This window comes from Oreochromis niloticus, linkage group LG22, assembly GCF_001858045.2.
Source record: "Oreochromis niloticus isolate F11D_XX linkage group LG22, O_niloticus_UMD_NMBU, whole genome shotgun sequence".
Taxonomy (NCBI): Eukaryota; Metazoa; Chordata; class Actinopteri; order Cichliformes; family Cichlidae; genus Oreochromis; species Oreochromis niloticus.
In genome coordinates, this window is record NC_031985.2 from 3,062,343 (window position 1) to 3,075,603 (window position 13,261).

Below are 13,261 nucleotides of genomic sequence, written 5' to 3' on the forward strand. Positions count from 1 at the left end.
AGCCAGAGAGAGTGCCCCAAGAAGGCCAAGTCCCCAACCTGCCCCAGACCCAGCCAGGAGCAGTGTACCAGGTCAGTAACCTATGCCCGCCAGCACAGACCCCCCTCAAAAACTATCCAGTTCAATTCAGTTCAGTTCGGTTTTATTTATAGAGCATCAAATCCCAACAACAGTTGCCTCCAGGCACTTTATATTGTAAGATAAAGACCCCACAATAATACAAAGAAAACACAGAAAACCCCAATAATGAAATGAGCGACTGTAAGCAAGCAATTTCTTGAGACTGGGAAGGAAGAATTCCCTTTCAGCAGGAAGAAACCTCCAGCAGAACCAGGCTGAGGGTAGGGCGGCGATCTGCTGTGACTGGTTGGGGTGAGGGGAAGAAGACAGGATAAAGACATGCTGTGGAAGAGAGCCAGAGGTTAATAACAAGTATGATTCAATGCAGAGAGGTCTATTAACACATAGTGAGTTCAAAAAGTGACTGAAGAAGAAATACTCAGTGCATCATAGGAATCCCCCAGAAGCCTACACCTATTGCAGCATAACTAAGGGAGGATTCAGGGTCACTGATGCGGTCCTAACTATATGCTTTAGCAAAAAGGAAAGTTTGAATCCTAATCTTAAAAGTTAGACATTGTTCGTCACTAATCTTTTTGAGAGAGCTTTGCAAATTATTTTAATGTCAACGTTAAAATATGAGACTGGACGATAGCTGGTGGGAAATACGGGGTATTTGTCTGGTTTTAGCAGGAGACTAATGTTGAGAGAATTTATATTTGGTGGTAGTCTGCCATTTTCCTATAACATTCTGTGGAATGTTGGTGCCAGAATTGTGCAGAAGTCTTTATAGAATTCTGCTGGGAATCCATCTGGACCTGGAGCCTTTTTATTGGACATGCTTTTCAGGACTTCCTGGAGTTCACCTGTCAGACCTGTCATCAAATTCAGGGTCAGATAGAAGAAGTGGCTGACATCCAGAAATTCTACGAGTGGCTAGACAAAAAAGAGGCACAAATTGTGGCACCTCAGGAACAAACTCTAAGCACAAGATCAATAGAGCTGGGGTCTACCACACTGGGTAGGGCCTAAGTTGCAGGCTCTGTGAAGATGCCCCCTTGAGAATCCAGCACAAAACAGCAGGGAGCACGATGCTAACAGGCAGGGCATATATGGAACGCCATAACCAGAGTGTGCAAGAACATCTATGCTGAGTATGGCCTGAAAGTCACGAGGTCAAACTGTGATACGTGTGTGTGAAATAAACTGAAAAACAATGACAAAGTAAACAACATATTTAATCTAATTCTCTACCAGAAAATGTAAGTGCCTACTAGATTATCTTTCTCGGATGATCTCCTCGTGTTGGTGTTGTTTCCACATCATCATAATAAATGTTCCAGGTTCAACATTGCAAGTGACCAATCACATTGTTGTGACGTCATACTTTTGCAAGCCAAGCCATTCATTCATTTATGAAATTCCAATGTTGCAAGGACAATATGTATAATGCTTACCGTTTATTAAAGAACAGTATCCTGAAATGCAAAGACTTCAAATTGCGGGATCGGCGGACAGAGGCGGTTTCTCTCAAGATAAGTAGATTTTTTGTTTAAGGCGTTTTTTTCCGAAGTCGCAAAAGTATGACATCACAACAATGTGATTGGTCACTTGCAATGTTGAACCTGCAACAGCATTTATTATGGTGATGTGGGAACAACACCAACACGAGGATATCAGATCGTGCATCTTTCTCATCATAGCAGTTTTTATTTAAGTGCTTTAAGTATATGAACATAAACATAAACACAAACAGAGACTAATTAAATCATGGATCTATTTTGTTGTTAAAAATTATTCAGCACACCACAAAGCAGAAGGTGCTAAACACAGTACAGAGCCTTTTAAACAAGATTTTGATCAGTCATGGAGCTGGAACCACTCTGTGTGTCCTACGGTGACTGGCACACTACGCCTGTCAGTGGTTTTAATGTTTTGGCAGATTAGTGTGCAGTACATTAGAAAATGTCATTCACATCTGAGGTAGAAAAATAAATCATACTTGCATTTTTTTCATTTTATCCCACACTGCTGAACTTCCTTAGTTGTTTCACCATTAAGTATTCTCTACATATAGACAAAAACATGGAAGAGTTGCCATACTTTGAGAATGTATATTTTATGCAGTTAAAAACATAGGAATTAGTTAAATAATTTATTTCTTTAATGAAATGAAGAGCAAGAATGCAAACAGTACATATGTTTAGAGTTTGACTTTGTTTCCTGTGAATTTGAACTAACTCTTTTTTTATATATTGTTATAGTTAGAGTGATCATGTATGCATATTTAAGCATATCTGAAATTCTATTCCAAGTTTTCTTCCTTTGATTAACCAGTTGCTGCTTGTTCTAACCTGTTTCCTTCGTAGCTAAAGATTCTGTATCTGGTTGACAGCACAGATGCAGTAACACTCAACATATAAGTCATTTAAAAATCAACATTTGGTCACATTTCAATTGAGAAGTGTCTTAAAATCATAAACACACCCACCTGTTTTTCTCTACTATTTACGACAATTAGACTTCCTCCTTTCCTCTGGCAGTCTGATTCATTCTCCTGCGAACTTCTCCTCTCATTTAATTGATAGTAACAGTTGGATCCTGCCCTCAGCCATCCTACAGGACAGCTATATCCTGAAAGTTAAATTTTATTTAGTTTCAGGATGAAAATAAATGTTACTGCAGTCTCCTGTAACTTACAGTGGTTCAAATAAAATGTCTTTAGTGCCAAAGACACACAAATAAAAGAGAGAATGAGAGAAACTCTTTCTCAGTTGTACTTTGTGTTGTCATCCTTTAATCCTCTTTCAGTCTTCATCAAAAAATTACGACTACAGTAAAACATTAATTACTTTAACTCATTCTTTAACTTCCTTGGACCATCCACATATGTGGACATAACATTTTGGACCATAGTACTAAATTTTGCTCTACAAGGGCCTGATATCCACTTACGAAGACATTATACTGACACAGTTCTATCGAAATTTAAAACAAATGTCCCCAGATGGGGATATCAGGCCCTTGTAGAGCAAAATCAAGTAAAAAGATAATTCTTTGTTTTTACATTCATCAGACTACAATCAGTCCTAATAGCAAAGAGAAATTAAAAATGCTGCCATGAAAGAGTTTGGATCTTAGAAGGTAAATAAATAATTCAATCAGTCTCTGATCCTCTTTTGTCGTATTTTGTCATCTTCTTCACATTTACAAAAGAAAACAGAAGTTTATTGTTTTTTTGGTTTTTTTTATCTGTTGGTGTTTAACATTTATTGCATTGGATACCAAAAGAAACCACACATTAACATCAAGTAAATATACATAAATTACATAAATTAATTGTCAAAACTGCACAAAGCATATGCTTCAAAGCCTCTTTCAGTCAAATTATATTTTAAATTTTCATTGTTAAAAGTGACTGTTTAAAAAAAAGTTTCTAAACCTTTCTGAGTTGCACTTTGTGTACATCATCTTCTCAGGTGAATTGACATTGACTGAAATGTATTGAAAACCAAAGATAACACGTGTAAAAATCAAATAAATACTGCTGATTTACATAAATTGATGGTATAAATCTTGTGGAAAGTAGAAACTGTAAAACCTCTTTCAGTCTTCATCGAAAAATTAAATGTCTATTTAAAACAGTTGATTGTTAAAACTGATTTTTTTTAAAACAAATAAATGAGTTTGCAAACCTTTCTTTGTCGTACTTTGTGTTGTCATCATTTTTTACAATTGCTGAGAAAAGAATGGAATTTGTACTTTTTGCATTACATATAGTGACTGTCAAAATAGAATGCAAAGCATAACCACCGCTTTCATGTTTCATCAGAAAATTACAACTACAGCTAAACATTTGTTTCTTAAATCTGTCTAAACGAATAAATAAATGTTTCCGAACCTTTCTCTGTTGTACTTTGTGTTGTCATCTTCTTTGCTGAAAAAGAAAGGAAATTGTACTTTGGTTGTGTGTTGGTGTTTAACATTTATTAAAATGCACTGGATACCTTCGTGTTGTCATCATCTTCTCAGGTGATTTAAAATTTTATTGTATTGAAAACCAAAGATAATACATGTAAAAATCAAATACATATTGTTGATTTACATAAATTGATGGTCAAAATCTTGTGGAAAGTAGAAACTGTAAAACCTCTTTCAGTCTTCATCGAAAAATTAAACATCCATTTTAAACAGTTTATTGTTAAAGCTGATTTTTTAAAACAAACAAGTGAGTTTCCAAACCTTTCTCTGTTGTACTTTGTGTTGTCTTCATCTTTGCTGAAAAAAGATTAGAAATTGTACTTTGGTTGTCTGTTGGTGTTTAACATTTATTAAAATGCATTGGATACCAAAAGAAACCACACATTAACATGAAGTAAATATACATAAATTACATAAATTAATTGTCAAAACTGCACAAAGCATATGCTTTAAAGCTTCTTTCAGTCAAATTATATTTTAAATTTTCATTGTTAAAAGTGACTGTTTAAAAAAAAAGTTTATAAACCTTTCTGAGTTGCACTTTGTGTCGTCATCATCTTCTCAGGTGAATTAACATTGACTGAAATGTATTGAAAACCAAAGATAACACGTGTAAAAATCAAATAAATACTGCTGATTTACATAAATTGTGTCACGGCTCGGGGCAGCAGCCGTGTGATGTGAGGAAAGGAGGACTCAAATGCAGCACTTATTCAGAGGTGAGGGTGGTTTATTAAGAATACTGAACATAAAGTGGGGATGGCAAAACAGAACGAAGGATGAACTAAACTGGGAGAAACTAAACCAAGGAGTAGCAAACCTGAACATGGAGGGAGGACAGGAGGGAGAACGCGCAGGGGATTCACGGAGAAATGCAGAGTACGCAGGGTGACACAGAGGATGAACACAGACGACGCGACGAGGAACTGAGGGAAACACACACTATAAATACACAGAGGGACACTGGGAAATCACACACAGGTGGGAGACACAGCTGGACCTGATTAACCTGACGAGACAGGGGAACACTAACACCAGGGACCAACAGAGGGAGCACAAACCCAGAAACCCAGTATCTAAAATCCCAAAACACAAACCATCCCAAAACAGCCCACAAATAATAATGAAAATAATAACAATAAAGACACCAAACACAAAATCACTGAGTCATGGACTCAGGATCATGACAAATTGATGGTCAAAATCTTGTGGAAAGTAGAAACTGTAAAACCTCTTTCAGTCTTCATCGAAAAATTAAATGTCTATTTAAAACAGTTGATTGTTAAAACTGATTTTTTAAAACAAATAAATGAGTTTCCAAACCTTTCTTTGTCGTACTTTGTGTTGTCATCATTTTTACAATTGCTGAGAAAAGAATGGAATTTGTACTTTTTGCATTACATATAGTGATTGTCAAAATAGAATGCAAAGCATAACCACCTCTTTCATGTTTCATCAGAAAATTACAACTACAGCTAAACATTTGTTTCTTAAATCTGTCTAAACAAATAAATAAATGTTTCCGAACCTTTCTGTGTTGTACTTTGTGTTGTCATCTTCTTTGCTGAAAAAGAAAGGAAATTGTACTTTGGTTGTGTGTTGGTGTTTAACATTTATTAAAATGCACTGGATACCTTCGTGTTGTCATCATCTTCTCAGGTGATTTAAAATTTTATTGTATTGAAAACCAAAGATAATACATGTAAAAATCAAATAAATATTGTTGATTTACATAAATTGATGGTCAAAATCTTGTGGAAAGTAGAAACTGTAAAACCTCTTTCAGTCTTCATCGAAAAATTAAACATCCATTTTAAACAGTTTATTGTTAAAACTGATTTTTTAAAACAAATAAGTGAGTTTGCAAAACTTTCTTTGTCGTACTTTTTACTTTGTGTTGTCATCGTTTTTACAATTGTTGAAAAAAGAATGGAATTTGTACTTTTTGCATTACATATAGTGATTGTCAAAATAGAATGCAAAGCATAACCACCTCTTTCATGTTTCATCAGAAAATTACATAGATAGATAGATATGAGCTTCTTAACCTTTCTCATTTGTTTTTTGTGTTGCTCTGTTGTTTACATCCTGTGAAAATGGAATGGAAGTTGTACTTGGGTTGTCTGTCGGTGGCTGGGCATTTACTAAAATGCATTGAGAATAAAAGAAAACACAGGTTGACATCAAAAACAGCATCCTTAAATTGTATTCTAAATTATTTTTTAAAACAGGATGCACAGACTAAATTGTAGAATCTTCCACACACTCTGGAGGTTTTCATGCATCAAACAAGTGATACGAGCTGTTTAAATCTACAGTTGCACGTCTGACTGCTATAAAGTTTTAAAAAAAGCCTCAAAAAACTGTTTATAGGTATAGTTAAACATCTGATTGTTCAAAAAAGGAGGGAAATAAGGTTTTAAACCTTTCTCGTGTGTAGTTTCCGTTGTAAGATGGCTATGTAAAGTACTGGTCTGCTCTGACTGCAAGGTTGCTGTGATACCTGGGGAAAACAGTAAATAACAGGCAGATCAACATCAACCTTGAAATTACAGTTCTTAAAGTTTCAAAATTTGATTTTGTGTTTGTCCGTTCACACAAATGTATCCTAAGTTTTGAATATTTTTTTTCCTGTCCCTGTTATTGTCTATACTGGCAAATGGTAATCATCAGGTTGTTTGAATATCTTGAGCAAAACACAGTGTTACAGCTCAAATGTTTCATTTTGTCATTTAAATTTCAGCACTGTTCCTCTAGCAGAACATTTTGAGAAGTAATAAGCACTAAATGTGAAAATGAAATGAAATGCCAAATTGTTCTTCCAAATATATAAGCTGAACAACACAAAAACACAAGTGTTGGACTTGGGTCTTTATAGAAAAGAGTTAAGCCTCACCGCGACTGACAATTACAGTCGACATCAAGACAAAAAAAGCTCCCAGAGCTGCTGCAATGACTCTGAAATGGCTCCTTTTGGCAGATGAACGGTTCATTTGAGTGTGTTGACCTGTAGAGACAAAATGCACACTTTCATAATTTTATCTATTATCTCACCATACTATTTATATTCCTATAAGTAGACACATCAAAGATGAACAGCAATCAGCTGCAGCAGCTCCTTGTGAATAAAGTAGCAGCCTAAAGTGACTTTTTAAAATTTAATCAGTAAGAAGAGCAACACTTCCAAGTGCCTCCATATCACACAGACTTAAAAACAAAAAGAAAATTCACTTGATGGGCCCACATCCTCATTTTAGGTTTGACAGCGTTTTTAAAAGGTAAATGGCTTAAACATGAATTACGCTGCGGTTTGGGGAAAGCCTTGATGGAGCCTGGCTAATCCCCAAAGAAGGCATCCCCTAGAAGCAGTAATAACTGTGTGGCACAAAGGTCAAAGACCTCTGCAGTAATAATTCAATTTTCAATTCAATTTATTTATACAGCACCAAATCACAATAGCAGCCACCTCAAGACTACAACAATACCTACAGACAAAAACCAACAATCATATGACCCCCTATGAGAAAGCACTTTGGAGACAGTGGGAAGGAAAAACTCCCTTTTAACAGGAAGAAACCTCCGGCAGCACCAGGCTCAGGGAGGGGCAGGCATTTGGCACGACCGGTTGGGGTGAGAGAAGGAAGACAGGATAAAAGACATGCGCAGAGAGAGCGAACGGCAATTTCCTCTCACCCAAAGGAGAGGAATATAACTAGTAGGCAGTCCAGTAGAGAAAAATAGCCCATGGCCTCAAAAAGGTGGTCGAAGTGTCACAGCTGGGATGGCCAGTATGTTTGTAATGCGGACCAAAGTGCAGACACAGAAGGAGATAGAACGAACATAACCAAAAATGAGCAGTTAATTTGGCCAACAAAACATGGATACAAAACAAGGCAATAATGCACAGGGGCAAAACTAAAACTAAAACCTAAACTGGGAAAAGCTGTGGAAACTATGACAAACAACACATGACATGATTCTGAGCAGGAGTACGAAAGTAACTATAACAAAAAAACTGTGAACAGAATTGTATGGTTCCTGTGTAACCGTACAATTCTCCACACGTTACATGTTCCATATGTACGGGTAACGACCCCCCTTGGTTGTGGCGCGTGGATACTTCTTTAAGACACTCCGGCACGCCCAGCTACGCCCCACAGCTCATGTATAAAACAGCTGTGCAGAAGTGACACTGGTGATAGTTTGATTGGAATGCGTCTCCGAGCGGCCTGATGGTGGAGAGATAGTCTCTCATTAAGAGAACGTACGGTTACACAGTAACCGTACGTTCTCTAGCATATTGAGACTATCTCTCTATACTGTTACATATTCCATATGTACGGGGTAACTCTGTAAGACACCCTGCGAGGAGACAGTGCAACCGAACCGCCAAGAGTGAAGGTGCCAATGACCCATTGACAAAGTACACATAAGCAGACCACACCAGTCAGGGCTTTGCCAGACGCGAAGGCCAAGCCAGGGGGTGGAGATAGCAGTCTGCAGATGCCAGACTGGCCCGAACCGGTCGTGCAGGATGCAGGACCGCAAGTGATCAGCCGCTCAAGGTCAGCCCAGGAACCACGAGGCAGACCGCCAGGGAGTGCAGACCGCAGGGGAGGGCAGCACACCGAGCTGCCAAGTAGTATCCCGCTGGTCGCATAAGCCATGCGGGCGGTGCCAGACAGAGAGTCAGCGCTAAAGGCTGGAGAACTCCCACTCACCACAGCGAAGTCCGACTGGCGTGTAAGCCGTCGAAGAGGGCAGCTCGCCAGGGGAGCACAGCCTACAGTAGCAGGACAAGGTAGGGATGAGACCTGTCCATCCACAGACCCAAAACCGCCCCATGCTGTCAACAGACAGGGAGGGGGGGCTGGCAGCCTAGCCTGCTAAAGTGGAGGGCTGAGCAAGGCGAAGACCCGAAGGTCCACCCCCAGCACCGTCACTACGTGCTGTCCACAGACAGATGAGCCTCAAGAGTGAACTCGAACGAGACACTCAAAGTCAGTAAGAAGGTCCCAGCTCACTGAGTGGTAGGCAGGCCAGTAGAGATAAATAGCCCATGGCCTCAATAAGGTGGTTGAAGTGTCACAGCTGGGATGGCCAGTATGTTTGCAGTGAGGACCAAAGTTCAGACACAGAAGGAGATAGAATGAACATTAACAAAAATGAGCCGTTAATTTGGCCAACAAAACATGAATACAAAACGAGGCAATAATGCACAGGGGCAAAACTTGGGAAGTGTCAGCTCACTGAGCGGGCACCTGCTGGCCATGTGACCCACGACACAGGAGCAACGCACTAGACAGAGAGCCAGTGCTGCGTGCTGGAGAACACTCACTCGCTGGCTGACATATCAGACACAGCGAGGTCCGACTGGCGTTCTCTGAGAGGCCCCACTCCAGTGGCAGCCAGAGGGGATGGAAGCTTCCTCAACATCCACCTCACGATAACCAATCTCCACTAGCCCAGGCCTCAAAGATGCGGGGCCATGGGAGGGAACTCTGCAGCCATCATCCGCATTTTAGCCTGAGAGGCACAGGATGGGGGAAGGCTCTCCATGTCCCCAGCCTGCCTGCAGCTGACGTGTCAAGCTCCATCCCTATAGTGGGAGCGACAAAATGGCCGCCATCAGGGCATAAGTAACCCTCACACCCCTGTTAGGGCATGCTGCCCCTTCCCAGGGAAGGCCCGAAGGGGCAACTTGGGACCAGGGGCGGGGCTATCGGGGGAGGGGCCAAAGGCAACTACTCCCGCCATGCATGGCAGCAACCATCTGCGGTTAGGAGACCACAAATGCTGGGAGGCAGGGCACTCAACTGCCTGCAACCAGACCTTGAGGTCCACTCTACTAGATGGGACCTCAGGAAGGGCTAGTTCCTACACCTCCAGCTCCAATCAAGAGTTGAAACCTGAGCTGCGGGCAAACGCCAGACAGGCTAACAGACCGGAGAATGCTCACTCACCGGCCGTAGCACAGGCCGGGAGTGAGGGAGACCAAGCTAATGGAAATGACAGGGGAGAAGCTAGCACCCAGGGAGGCTGCCAAAACAGGCTCCTGACAGACAGACGCGACACACACACAGCACTCTCAAGGTAAGCACACACACAACACAACTGGAGATCAAACAATCACCAGCAGTAGCGGCTTTTGATACGGGCGACACGGGCGGTTGCCCGGGACGGCATCGTGGTGGGGGCCGGCATCACGGGCATCGGCAAAAAAAAAATAAAATAAAATAAAAATTGCTCGTAGTCAAGCTGCCCCGACGTCATGCCAGCGCATATTGGGAAAGTCGTAGGCACCGATCGGTTTTCTATCGCCCATTTGCTGGGAGTAAGGGCGCCCTCCGTTTGCGAGGTGCGCCTGCTGCTTGCGGCACAGGGAGGAGAGGGCGGGGCGGCGGGGGATTCTCTGGCTGGCTGGAGCAGCATCTAATAATCAACTCGCAAAATAAAAGAAAATAAAAACAAACAAACAAACACGAAAACACCAGACATTATGATACAGACTTATAATTTGCACCGATGTTTTTTCGAAATTCATACGCGAAAAGTGAGCACGAGAGCCCTCGGTGCGCCTGCTCGCTGCTGAAGTCAAAGTAAACTTTATTGTCATCTCTGCTACATACAGTCCAGTATATAGAGGGACGAGACCACGAGGCTCCAGTTACAGCAGTGCAAGTAAACAAACAATAAATATAAGAAGAGTAAAAAAATAAATATACACTTTAGGACTCGGGGTAAAGGGATCAATGACAATGTAAAATTTATAATTTACAGTTTGATGATTTAAAGTCTCAAACACAACCCGTCGAAAGGGGAGGGTGTCAGCTGCTTCCAAATAGAGCACATTTCATTCATAATGATGTAAATCTAAGCCCATTATGGATTCATGATTTGAATCCTGGGTTGTGCGAAATCCCAAAAATACACCCTAGAGAAAGTTAATCTGTGAACTAAGGTGTAGGTCTATTAGGTTATGTTGTGGTGATCCTCGGGTTGGGGGATGGGTGTTCATACTGGAGTGCAAAATTAAAACCAATGGAAGATGGACAAGAAAAGTTCAAAGCCATCAGGTGCTCAGTTTAGAAAAAAGAGAAAAGAAGAGGAGAAACGAGCAAAAGATACAGGTAAGCAGATGTGTCATTGGATAATGGCAGGTCATCCTGAAACAAACAGAATCAGAACACTTTATTAATCCCTGAGGAAATTATGTGGGTTACAGTTGCTCCAAGAAGAAATGGTAAAAATAGTAACAAACTAAACTCCAAACAATACATTATGTTACAGATTTTAATTAGCCAATCAATTAATTGTCAATTGTTGATTTGTCCTGTTCTCATTGTATGACGAATTATGACGGCTATTTGGTAGCCGTTTGCATACGATGCATACTCTCTCTCTCTTCATATGTGTGTGTGTATGTTTCTCTGGTGTTTCTCTGGTGAAATTCAGTATGGTTCCGACAACAGTTTTATGTTAATGTACAATCCTTAATATGTTTTATGTGTGTGTGTGTCCTAGCCCATTTGGCTGGCTAGGACCGCTGGAGTGTCTTAAAGAAGTATCTACGCGCCACGACCAAGGGGGGTCTTACCCCGTAAATATGGAATATGTAACGGTGTGGAGAGTCTCGATATGCTAGAGAACATGAGGTACCTGGAATATGACATGAGATGGGAAGAGGAAAACAGACAAACCGACAATGAACAGAGGGAGTCAGAGGACTTAAATACACAGGAGGGTAATGAGAGAAGTGGAAATACCTGGGGAGACACAGCTGACACAAATGATCATGACACCACAGAGAAAAGTAAGACTAAACACAATGAAAATAGAAACAAAACTTTAAAAACATGGAGAGACATGAACTGGGACACACAAGCTTGACACAAGAGACAGAGAGAGGGAGCGAGAGAGGGAGAGGAACAGAGGAGAGAGGCACAATCTACATAGAATCTACATAGATGAGGAGATAACACATGACACACAGGAAAAGACTCAAAAACGGAGACCAGCCCCTGAGACGAGGATTCCAAAGAGTGGAGCTGATGATCTCTGAAAATTAGGGAGGAATGGCGGGAGAAGAGATCAAAGGAAATTTCGGACAGTAAAAGACCTTAAGGAGGGGAACCCTTGATCAGGTAGCGACGTGGCTCGACTCTGAACTGAAGCTCTGACAGTGACGCATGCCGGGATTTTAAGACTTAAGGTAATGGCTTGATGGCTTGTAAAAGTTTATGTGAGGTGGTCTTTGAGTGTAAATTGAGAGGGGGTGCCTAGCTGCTTGACACATGGGTGGCCCCCGGACCAGCACTGGGCTGCCGCTGGAGGCGCGGGCGGCCCCGTAACCACCTCATCACCGGCGCTGCTGGATGCGCGAGCAACCGCCTGAGTGGACACTTCCCGTTGCTGGTCCGGGGCCCGGGGTCCCGATGGTCCAAATCCCTCGCCTGCTCGTGGAGGGGGGAGTAGGTTTGGCCAGACGGCTCCCCGGCCTCAGGCGGGCGATGGGGGTATGTGGTAGGGCGTGTTCTGCGATGCCGCTGCAGATGGAATGGACTCACCTGCACGGCATCTACAATCACGCCTTGCCGGCTTAAAACCTTTACTCTGCTTGTTTTGTTGTTGGTCGTGATGTGTACAGCTGGCAGCAGGAGAGCTGCAGCCATTGAATGTAATGTTACAGCAACCGTGTGACTATTGTAAGAATAAATGATGCTGCGAAGTATGAAAAGTATGAAAATGCCATCGGGTCTGCCGTGGTGGTTTAGTTAAGTTTTTTTTCAAAGAAAAAAAGTGTACGCAAACCAGTAAACAAATTAAAACTAGTACTGTTGAGAAACTATAATACAAAAATTACAATTAAAATTCTCAACAACAAAAACAACTGGTGAAAATACAATTACCATATAAACAACTTAGCAACCCCCATCTCTGCGCTGACACAGGAGCGGCGAGTCCGGCGACTTGGATGTTTCGTCTTTGCCGAAAGCACAGCATTGGAAACAAGAGCAGAACTTAAAGTAAAGACTTGATCTCACCAGGCTAGAATCGATCCAATACCGATGCCGACTTGGTATCGATACAATCAATATTTTCTCGAAAGGTGTTTGCACGAGAAAGGACGAGAACGAACTGTGTTCGCACGAAAACGAGAATGAACAGCTTCTAGAATTGGGGGATCATATATAGATAAGAACCAGAAGGAACATGTTTG

At 41.3% G+C, this 13,261-nt stretch overlaps 1 non-coding gene across 1 annotated transcript; it reads right to left on the minus strand.

Annotated features, from left to right (window-relative positions):
- Nucleotides 1-267: 267 nt before the first annotated feature.
- Nucleotides 268-6,182, minus strand: LOC102075926 (uncharacterized). The gene is made up of 7 exons (XR_002058032.2): nt 6,090-6,182; nt 5,570-5,605; nt 5,365-5,406; nt 4,568-4,621; nt 2,552-2,694; nt 2,063-2,127; nt 268-402 (listed from the first exon to the last, which is right to left on the minus strand). It is a non-coding gene; the product is annotated as an uncharacterized LOC102075926 (transcript).
- Nucleotides 6,183-13,261: the final 7,079 nt, after the last annotated feature.